Genomic DNA, 8306 nt, shown 5'->3' with positions numbered 1-8306 from the left:
TAGGTGACAGCATAGGTGGGGGTGGTGGGATCACTCACGTGAAAATTCCGGTAGTTGTGGGTGTTAGAGCTGTACCTTTTTTAGATTGAAGTCAGCTGATAGGTATTCCTGCTTAAGGGAAGTCTCTCTAACAAACAAACCACTTTCGACAAAGCTTAGATATCCGATTAATGAGGGAATTGGTATAGGAGCTCTTTGCCGTGTGGGGGAGTAGCCATGTATGTGAAAAACGGTATCCCATTTGAGTCAATTGATGTTTCAAAGTACTACACTGAAAAGGTGTTTAAATGTTGTGCAGGTGTAGTTAAATTTAGTGGAGCTTAACTTCTTACTGTTGTTATTTATAGATCCCCAAACTCCGATTTCACAATATTTTTGCTAAAGCTAGAGGAGGTTCTTGGTTCATTTTATAGGAAATACAAAAAGTTAGTTATATGTGGTGACTTCAATATTAATTGTATAAGTGATTGTGCAAGGAAAAGGATGCTGGTAGACCTCCTTAATTCATATAATCTTATACAAACCGTATTCTTTTCAACGAGAGTGCAAGGGAACAGTAGAACAACCATAGACAATATTTTTGTTCATTCCTTATTACTAGAAGGGCATTCTGTTAGCATAAAGGTGAATGGCCTTTCAGATCATGATGCACAAATTTTAACTCTAAAAGATTTTTGTGCTGCAACACATGTTAAATATAGTTACCAAATTTTTAGGGAAGCTGATCCAGTTGCTGCAGAGACTTTTGTAAACCTTATCAAGGAACAAGAGTGGCAAGATGTTTATAGTGCTGATACAGTAGACGATAAATATAATGCTTTCCTCAAGACTTTTCTCGTGCTCTTTGAAAGTTGCTTTCCGTTAGAACGTTCAAAACACTCTACTAGCACAAACAGGCAGCCTGGGTGGCTGACTAAAGGGATAAGAATATCTTGTAGAACAAAGTAGCAATTATATCAAAATGTTAGAAACAGTCACAATCTAAATGCAGCAGCCCATTACAAACAGTATTGTATGGTGCTTAAAAAAGTTATTAGGAAGGCAAAAAGTATGTGGTATGCAGATAGAATAGCTAAGTCTCAGGATAAAATTAAAACCATATGGTCAGTCGTAAAGGAAGTGGCTGGTCTGCAGAGACAGGTCGAGGATATAGAATCAGGCCGTAGTGGGAATGTCCGTGTTACTGATAAGTCGCATATATGTACAGTATTTAATAATCACTTTCTGAATATAGCAGGTGAACTAAATAGAAACCTCGTCCCAACAGGGAATCATATAGCGCTCGTAGAAAAACGTGTTCCTAGACTGTTACCTGAAATGCTCCTCCAAGATACTGACAAGAGGGAGATTGAGTTAATAATTAAATCACTAAAGACCAAGAACTCTCGATATGACGGGGTATCTAGCAGAATACTGAAGTATTGTTCCATGTATGTTAGCCCAGTACTTAGCCATATCTGTAACTTTTCCTTTAGGAGTGATAGGTTTCCTGACCGATAAAAGTACTCGGTAGTGAAGCCACTTTATAAAAAGGGAGACAAGGATAATGTTGACAATTATAGACCTATTTCTATGCCATCGGTGTTTGCTAAAGTTGTCGAGAGGGTTGTATATACAAGGTTACTGGAGCATTTAAATTCACATAATTTGCTGTCAAATGTTCAGTTTGGTTGTAGAAATGGCTTAACAACTGAAAATGCTATAGTCTCTTTTCTCTGTGAGGTTTTGGATGGATTAAATAAAAGGTTGCGAACGTTAGGTGTTTTCTTTGAATTAACAAAGGCTTTTGAATGTGTTGACCACAAAATATTACTGCAGAAGTTGGACCATTATGGTGTAAGGGGAGTACCTTACAATTGGTTCGGCTCTTACTTTAAGAACAGAAAGCACAAGGTAATTCTCCGCAATATTGAGAGTGGTAGTGATGTTCAGTCCCAATGGGGCACTCTTAAGTGGGGCGTTCCCCAAGGGTCGGTGCTGGGGCCACTGCTGTTTCTTATTTATATAAATAATATGCCTTCTAGTATTACAGGTGATTCAAAAATATTTCTGTTTGCTGATGACACCAGCTTGGTAGTGAGGGATCTTGTGTGTAATATTGAAACATTATCAAATAATGTAGTTCATGATATAAGTTTGTGGCTTGTGGAAAATAATTTGATGCTAAATCACAGTAAGACTCAGTGTTTACGGTTTCTAACTCACAATTCACCAAGAACTGATATTTTAATCAGACAGGATGGGCATCTTATAAGCGAGACGGAACAGTTCAAGTTCCTAGGCGTTCGGATAGATAGTAAGCTGTTGTGGAAAGCCCATGTTCAGGATCTTGTTCAGAAACTAAATGCCGCTTTATTTACCATTAGAACAGTATCTGAAATAAGTGACATTTCAACACGAAAAGTAGTCTGCTTCGCATATTTTCATAGGCTTATGTCATGTGGTATTATTTTTTGGGGTAGTTCTTCTGATTCAAAAAGAGTATTTTTGTCTCAAAAACGGGCTGTTCGACCTATGTGTGGTGTAAGTTCGAAAACCTCTTGTCGATCGCTATTCAATAGTATGGGAATTTTGACATTGCCCTCACAGTACATATTTTCTTTAATGTCGTTTGTTGTTAGCAATATTAGCTTATTCCCAAGAGTTAGCAGCTTTCACTCAGTTAATACTAGGCAGAAATCCAATCTGCATGTGGAATGCACTTCCTTGACTCTAGTGCAGAAAGGAGTGCAGTATTCTGCTGCATCCATTTTCAATAAGCTACCACAAGAACTCAAAAATCTTAGCAGTAGCCCAAACACTTAAGTCTAAACTGAAGAGTTTCCTCATGGCTTACTCCTTCTATTCTGTCGAGGAGCTCCTGGAAGAGCTAAAAAATTAAGTAAATTCCAGTGTTACATTCTTGATTTTCTTTATTTAAACTAACGACTTGTCGCCTGAATATGTTTCTTATATTTCATTTTATCTGTTTCTACAATCTACAGCCGGCCGCGGTGGTCTTGCGGTTCTAGGCGCGCAGTTCGGAACCGTGGGACTGCTACGGTCGCAGGTTCGAATCCTGCCTCGGGCATGGATGTGTGTGATGTCCTTAGGTTAGTTAGGTTTAAGTAGTTCTAAGTTCTAGGGGACTGATTACCACAGCAGTTGAGTCCCATAGTGCTCAGAGCCATTTTTGAACAATCTACAACTGAATATGTTTCTTATATTTCATTTTATCTGTTTCTACAATCGTGTTATAATTTCATGTATATACTCGTTCCATGACCATGGAGACTTCTCCTTAATGTGGTCCCGCGTCCCGCGGAACAATAAATAAATAAATAAAAATAAAAAATTAACTCCCGTAATCGTAGTTGCTATAATTACATCATGATCACTAATCCACGTTTCTTTACTGCTGTTACCGACAATGTCAGGGTTACCTGTAGTTACAAGGTCTAAGATGTTTCCACTGCGTGTGGGCTGCCGAGCTGCTCAAGGCACGTTTTCAGAAAACGGGTTCAAGAGTACCTCACGTGACTCTCTGTCTGAACCTCCTGCAGTGAATACGTAGACATCCCAGTCTATACTCGGTAGGTTAAAGTCTCCTCATCTAGTATTGCATCATGTGGGTATTTACGTGCTACTGACCATCGATTTTCTTCGAATGACTCTAACTGTCACAGTAGAATCGGACGGCCGGTAAAAACATCTAACAAATAACTTGGTTTCCCCTCGACGCGACCGGATAACTTCACTGTTACACTCAACTTCGACCTCAACAGAGAGACTATTTCTTTCAGTTGCAATGAACTTCATCCTCCTCCTCCTCCTCCTCCTCCTGTGGTCTCTTATCTGTCTTTCCGATATACGTTCCATGATTCGCTAAATATCCCGGACCTTTTCACTTCTAGTTTCAGCAAGAAAAGTTTGAGCACGAGAAGTTTCCTGGAGCGAGAGTGCAGTATGGCTTGCTTCTCAACTTTCTGTTAAAGAAATTAATGAATTTTACTGTTCACAGAGTTGCTCAAGCAATTAATGAATTAATGCAGTGCTATATAAAGTATTCCTTACGAAAAACACTGGAACAAACAGCTATTATTGGCACCAATCAGGCGTAGGTATGACGAAAGCTTGATAAGGTACGCAGTACCAAAATGTCTAAGAGGATACTATCACATGAGAATAATTCTAAGTGAGAAGGCATTTACAATTAAGTTTTTCCAGTGGCCTCTTCGAAATAACAGTGTAGCAGCGAAGAGCTTCAGACACTGCTGTTGGACACTGGGTCGTGTTCCTCCAGCTCACATCATAAGTTCATTGTGATGTAGTTCGCCCTTCTTTCCAAGTCTCCTCTCCCTTTATTGTCACCACAATTGGCACCTGAAATTTTCTGTTAGCGACATCCTGTCTGCGTTGGCTTTTGTACGCCTGAATCTTCTTTATAATAGCTAAAACTCGACTGTGTGCCAACGATCGCTGTGCATCTCAGGTCTGTCATTAATTGTGGCTATTTCAACGTTTGTGACATATTACTCTGCCACTGTTAGAAATTACAGTTTATACAAAGTAACCCTTCTATCAGACAAAAATTATTACAGTAATAGCTACAGAGTAATTTATATACAGAAACAATCATGTAAAAAGCAAAAAATCTGTTATAAAAATGAGACAATATATTTACAGACTTTTATTACTCGAGAGGAGTGACATATTTTTTGACGGACTATGACCCTTATGCAACGTACAGGTGTTGGAAAAACAGCGGAAATGTAGGAGTGAACATAAATGCAGATGCTAGCCGAGACTGCCGGCTGCGATGTTGTATTTGACCACGAACGGCACCTGCGCAATGTCCTCAATACAAGTCATGATCACAACAGTCCTCTACATAGTTATGAGTGCATTATGTCGGAGCCAAGTGAATTCGAACAAGGACAGACTGTTGGTGGTCGTATGGCGGGTGCTTCCGTAACCAAGAGAGCCGAAGTCTTTGGTGTTTCCACAGTCACCGATCGAAGTTTATACCACATACAGAGAAAACGGATACACATCATCCGCTAAGTCACAACGCGGACGAAATTTTGATTTCACTGTGACAGAGGGTCATTGAAGAGGATTATGATGGAAAGTAAACGCAAAATTACAGGACGAGCTGGAATTCAAAAGCCACTCATCAGTGACGCATATGCCCGTAAGATGATAACGTGGTGGCAAACCATAAAACTGGACTATGGAGTAATGGCAGAAAGTCATTTATTACGATGAGTCTTCAGAATGAGATTTTCACTGTGCAGCGTAGTGTGCGATGATATGAAACTTCCTGGCAGATTAAAACTGTGTGCCGGACCGAGACTCGAACTCGGGACCTTTGCCTTTCACAGGCAAGTGCTCTACCAACTTTTTTTTCTTTTTCTTTTTTTATTTTGTTCCTTAGTGACCGTTGTGTTTGGTCATTGCGGACGTCGCAAGACATCCTGTTCAAGTTCGGTGGTTGATCCTTCCACTTAGTTTTTTTTATTGCAGAGGCCAACCGGCTCTCTGACCGAACACGCTGAGCTACCGTGCCGGCAGTAACTGAGCTACCCAAGCACGACTCACGCCCCGTCCTCACAGATTTCCTTCTGCCAGTACCTCGTCGCCTACCTTCCAAACTTTACAGAAGCTTTCCTGCACACAGTTTTAATCTGCCAGGAAGTTTTATATCAGCGCACACTCCGCTGCAGAGTGAAAATTTCATTCTGTAAACATCCCCCAGGCTGTGTCTAAGCCATGTCTCCGCAATATCCTTTCTTTCAGGAGTGGTAGTTCTGCAATGTACGCAGGAGAGCTTCTGTAAAGTTTGGAAGGTAGGCGAAGAGGTACTGGCAGAAGCAAAGCTGTGAGGACGGGGCGTGAGTCGTGCTTGGATAGCTCAGTTGGTAGAGCACTTGCCGCGAATGCTAAAGGTCCCGAGTTCGAGTCTCGGTCCGGCAAACAGTTTTAATCTGCCAGGAAGCTTCAGGATGTCTTGTTTCAAACTGTTGCCAACTTCTAGCCAGTGTACCTTTCACGCGGCTCGCATCGTCCAGGGAGAGTTCGGTGAGCGCGAGGATGAATTGCCTCATCTCGACCGGTCTTGCGGTCACCAGATCTCGGTATTATCGAGCCTTTGTAATATATTTTGGAGAGAAGATGCATGATTGCTATCCTCTGCTATCGTCGTTAACTGAAGTTGCCACTATTTTGGAGGAAGAATGGTATAAGAGTTTGAAACGTCTCGGGTGAAGTCGTTTCATAAGGCGCTTGTCGAATTCGCTACAACTTATACACGTTATTACCTGGTTTTAGGTCAATTCATAAACTCTTTCAGAAAGACAGAACACTCAAATAAGGCCTATTGAATATTAGATGTGTGTTTTAATGTGGGGTTTCGGTTTTGTTTTGTGGAATCGCTGAGTTGGACATCGTCTGCTGGGAGCAGACGATGTTGCTTCTCGTTCGAAGGAGAGCACAGGATGACCAACTTAGATTTCCAACACCTGAACAGAGAGGTTTACCCATCTTAGTCGAAGGCTGCTTTTCTGTGTGAGGTTGGTGACGAATGGCTACCCCTCTGGTAGCTTCCGCTGCACGGTGAGCTAGGTAATCTCAAAAGAGAAAGCGGCACACTTCGGTGAACGCTTGATGAGTACGGATCGTAGCTCTTAAGGGGGGTTTCGTGTAGTAGGAAGCAGGTTGAGTTAGGACTTCGTTACGTTTAACTGTTGAAATACTTAACCACTTCAGCTTAACTGAAGCGTGTGAAGCGAGTTATTTTTCCGAATGTGCCATAATTATATTGCTTTAAATTGGCGATTTTTGGGTGTTTAAGTAAAAACGGTGGAAGTTACTTTCTTCATTTTGAACAACAATGAAGTAGAATTTCAAACGGTAAATCTGATTAGGAAAAGCTGGTTAGGATCACTTGAACCGTATGTGAGTGTAATACTGTGCCGAAGCGAGTATGATTTTTAATCTTATATTTTTTGAAAATTGCTTTTGCCTTTATGTGTCAATTTTTTTGCCACGTGTTTGGTAATCAATGACCCTTCTGGTCCACTACGCCACCGCAACAGGCTTTATTTTGACAGTTTGCTTGTTTAATGAGCTATAATTTCTGCAAGAATATCTGTTCCTCGTGCGCTTTCTACAAAGCAGCACAACAGTTTGAGTCAGAATGCACCACGTGCTCTAGTTCCGCCGTTTGCAAGCAGCAGACGCAGGTAGTATGTTAAATAACTATCGCACGGCCTTGTGTGTTGGTTAAGCCTCTATCCAGAATAGAGCATGCGTAGAATCGTAATGCAAATCTCACTTAGATTTTTTTACGGTATTAACGCAAACTAGATGATAGTATCATTGTTTCCAACCGCCGTTTTCTGTGTTTCTTCTTACTGTAGTTAAATTGTGCTCTGTTACATTCTCACGTAATTCTTACTTAAATATTTCTAGTCAGGCACCAGTTATGTGTAGTTAGGATGTTGTTGTTGTTGTTGTCTTCAGTCCTGAGACTGTTTGATGCAGCTCTCCATGCTACTCTATCCTGTGCAAGCTGCTTCATCTCCCAGTACCTACTGCAACCTACATCCTTCTGAATCTGCTTAGTGTACTCATCTCTCGGTCTCCCTCTACGATTTTTACCCTCCACGCTGCCCTCCAATGCTAAATTTGTGATCCCTTGATGCCTCAAAACATGTCCTACCAACCGATCCCTTCTTCTAGTCAAGTTGTGCCGCAAACTTCTCTTCTCCCCAATCCTATGCAATACCTCCTCATTAGTTACGTGATCTATCCACCTTATCTTCAGTATTCTTCTGTAGCACCACATTTCGAAAGCTTCTATTCTCTTCTTTTCCAAACTATTTATCGTCCATTTTTCACTTCCATACATGGCTACACTCCATACAAATACTTTCAGAAACGACTTCCTGATACATAAATCTATATTCGATGTTAACAAATTTCTCTTCTTCAGAAACGCTTTCCTTGCCATTGCCAGTCTACATTTTATATCCTCTCTACTTCGACCATCATCAGTTATTTTACTTCCTAAATAGCAAAACTCCTTTACTACTTTAAGTGTCTCATTTCCTAATCTAATTCCCTCAGCATCACCCAATTTAATTTGACTACATTCCATTATCCTCGTTTTGCTTTTGTTAATGTTCATCTTATATCCTTCTTTCAAGACACTGTCCATTCCGTTCAACTGCTCTTCCAAGTCCTTTGCCGTCTCTGACAGAATTACAATGTCATCGGCGAACCTCAAAGTTTTTACTTCGTCTCCATGAATTTTAATACCTACT

The 8306-nt window shown here is 40.7% G+C and overlaps 1 non-coding gene across 1 annotated transcript; it reads left to right on the top strand.

The window, feature by feature from the left end:
- The first annotated feature begins 5881 nt into the window (after window positions 1–5881).
- Window positions 5882–5955, top strand: Trnas-cga (transfer RNA serine (anticodon CGA)). The gene has a single exon. It is a non-coding gene; the product is annotated as a tRNA-Ser (tRNA).
- The last annotated feature ends 2351 nt before the right edge of the window (window positions 5956–8306 follow it).

This window comes from Schistocerca gregaria, chromosome 2 (assembly GCF_023897955.1).
Source record: "Schistocerca gregaria isolate iqSchGreg1 chromosome 2, iqSchGreg1.2, whole genome shotgun sequence".
Taxonomy (NCBI): domain Eukaryota; kingdom Metazoa; phylum Arthropoda; class Insecta; order Orthoptera; family Acrididae; genus Schistocerca; species Schistocerca gregaria.
Note: the sequence above shows the minus strand (reverse complement) of the source record. Positions and strands in the feature narration are given on the sequence as shown.